Source organism: Pteropus alecto, unplaced genomic scaffold (genome assembly GCF_000325575.1).
Source record: "Pteropus alecto unplaced genomic scaffold, ASM32557v1 scaffold5, whole genome shotgun sequence".
Lineage (NCBI taxonomy): Eukaryota > Metazoa > Chordata > Mammalia > Chiroptera > Pteropodidae > Pteropus > Pteropus alecto.
In genome coordinates, this window is record NW_006441953.1 from 3,022,684 (window position 1) to 3,025,837 (window position 3,154).

The 3,154-nt window shown below is 37.5% G+C and overlaps 1 pseudogene; it reads left to right on the plus strand.

Annotated features, from left to right (window-relative positions):
• The first annotated feature begins 2,273 nt into the window (after positions 1–2,273).
• On the plus strand, positions 2,274–2,389 carry LOC112485712 (annotated as a pseudogene).
• The last annotated feature ends 765 nt before the right edge of the window (positions 2,390–3,154 follow it).

Below are 3,154 nucleotides of genomic sequence, written 5' to 3' on the forward strand. Positions count from 1 at the left end.
TTTTTTTTTTTAAAGAGAAGTTTTAGCTTCATGGCAAAACTGAGAAAAAAGTATAGAGATTTCTCATATACTCCCTGTCCTCACACTTGTAGAGCCAACCTGACTATCAATATCCCCCATCAGAGTGGTACATTTGTTATAATTGATGAATTTAGTGATACATCATAATCACCCAAAGTCCATAGTTTACATTAGGGTTCACTCTGATGTCATACATTCTATGGGGTTGGACACTTGTATAATAATTTATGTATTTTTTTTCTCACCTGAATTGTATAAACACCCAAATACCTCTCAAAGAATTCCTCTAGGTTGGTGCCCACTGTAGATACAGTGGTGAGTAGGGAATTATGAAATATGATTGATACTTGGAGAGCCTGAAATTTCTTATGGGTCTTAAGAGTTAACAAATGATGCTTGAGAATGAAAGCTTATTTGACAGGTGAATGATATTTCCTCCTCACCCCTACCCTGGAAGTAAAGAATACTTAAAAGATGATGTCAAGATTAACTACTAGTTTTCCCTGTCTAAATATTACAGCAAAACTAGAAATTAAGAGCAGGGTGAAGAGGGTAAAACGGAGTTAATTATCAGGTATGCAAGTGGAAACTGTCAAGCTCTAGGGAAGGTGAACCTAATACCACAGTACCATATTGATTACCATATAAGATGATTGTTAGGCTTAAATGAATTGCTTTCATCGTTGATAAGAGTGTCTAGAGATTTAGTCATCCTTCTCTTCTGGTTCAGAGAGGAACACACCCTTACAAATAGAGAATTTCCTTATAAATGTAAATGTTCCTTACAAAAGGGTCCTTGTGTCTGTTGTTTCTTAAAAATAACCAGCTCAAGAGAATCCTTATGCCAAAGAAGCATATTTTGGGGTGGTGTGCTTATAGCCTCTGTTCAAGAAATTGTTTTTCTTCCTGCCCCAGGAAAGGCACAGATTTTTAAACGTTTGTCTTGCCTCTATTCTTCACTAGTCTTACTAACAAAGCAATGTCTTGCTAGCAGACTGGTAGTTTACCTTTGTTAGACGTTTTCCCTTACCAGAGCAGTTTTCCCTCACTAGAAAGAAATGGAAAGGAATCTTGTGACAAATTCTTTCAATATATCTAGATGTGTTATTTCTCAGGCAAATTGCTTGTTTCAAGCCTGTCTAATCTTTAGAGCTAGAAATAGATCATCATTTTGACCACTGCTTTTTTAGAACCTGCTCATTTGCAAAATGTGCTCTATTATTTTTGTTCTTTATGAAGAGAAATTGTTACCAAGACCCAACTGTTTTGAATATGCCTACCTGTGCACACTAGTCCAAAGAAATGCATAAGCAGAACTTTGCAATATAGAAAAAAAATAGTTTGATATTAAACTGGTCAATCTGGAGGCAAGGAGCTAATGTTTGATATCCAACTCCCCGATGCCATGTAGGTTACAGATTACATAGGGCAAAATCACAAGATACTACAGGTGTAGGGAGCTGATTGGTCAGAGGTGAGGTAAGAGTAATAAATCATTTCTTCAGGTCTTGAGGACAGTTCTGAGGTTTGTTCCTGTACCTCTCTGTCTTGTTTCATGGAAAAGGAGTCAGGAGGTCGTTCCACCTTAGGGCTCATTAGCTGAAACATAACTTAAGTCAAGATGTTACCTTCAGCCTGTCAGAGGTCCAGACCTTGTCAAGTCTGGGTTACTGTCTTCAGCTGCCTCCGGGGTTGCTGATTATCTGGGGGAAAAGGCTGGGTCTCTGAGGGGTATAGGAGAGGCCAGGATATATTTCTAGAGGTAGGATTTAAAATTAAATTTAACCAAAGTCATAAGGACCCTTAGTTTCAGTATTCTGACCTTCAACTAGCATTTAAGTCATACATGATTATTACAACTTAAATTCATGTAAAGATCAGAAGGCATGGACCAGCAAAAAAGGATCTATCCAATTCATTAATGGGTGCCACACTAAGACAAGTAGGAAAAAGGAACCTACAAATACTGAACTTCAACTTGAAGTGAATTGTAGATAGAGGAGGATGAAAGATTGTGATGTTATAAAAGAAAAAACAGACTCAAAGTGAAGTCACTCGTGGTAATCCTCAACAAGACTTAATTCTGAACCTAATTGCAGTTCCAGTTTCTGAAATTTCCTGATCAACACTAGTGAGGTAATCAGCCTGATAAGACCCCCCCAAGGACGTGGTTCCATAGTGTTGCGGTTAGCACGTCTGCTTTACACACAGAAGGTCCTGGGTTTGGCCCCAGAGGAGCCACAGTCCCCATGGTCTACAGCCATGCCACCCTGAACAAGCTTGATGTCTGATCTCAGAAGCTCAGCAGGGTTGGGCCTGTTTAGTACTTGGTTGGGAGATCACCTAGGAAGACCTGGTGTTGTAGGCATAACTAAAAAAAAATTAAATTAAAAAAAAGACCCCCTGACTTCCCCTAATGGAAGGCGATCTTGCCTGAAATATGGATTCTTTTAATCTCCTTGCTCCACCCTCTTTCTGCTTATAAAAATTTTCCATTTTGTACTATTCCTCAGGGCTCCCTTCTAGATGGTCCTTTTCCTAGATGAGATGCTGCTTCATTCATGACTCCTTTAAAAAAGCTAAAGATCTTCATATTTACTTGGTTAAATTTTTGTTTTTTAACAGTTGTTAAAGGCATGGGAGCAGGGTTGTATACTTTGTAATATCGTTTTTGCTGTCCAAGAAGAAAAAAGCTGAGAACTGCACATGTGGAAACACTGTACCTGTCCCTGCAAGGTGGAATCGACAGAAGTAATCATATGTGGATGAACAAATAAATACCAGAAGCAAGAGGAAGAAGCTAGAGTCAATGAGTTAAAATGCCATTTCAGAATGCAAAGTCCTTCCTTTTTCAAAATCCTGTTTTAAACTATTATCATTTATTTTACTGAGTGAGAAAGTCAAAATTGGAGCAAAGCAATTGTCTTTCGTAATGCTCATGAGAATAATGGAGAGAAGAATATATTGTAACTTATTGCTGTAAGGAGACATTTTTTTTAGCCAAGTAAAATTGAGGATTGCCATGCATGATTTCATTCCTTAAAAAAGGCTGAAATTCAGGCTAATATATTATAAAGTGATATTTTTAAAATAGATTTAGGAACTCTGTGTTCTAAAAAATCAATTTTAATTT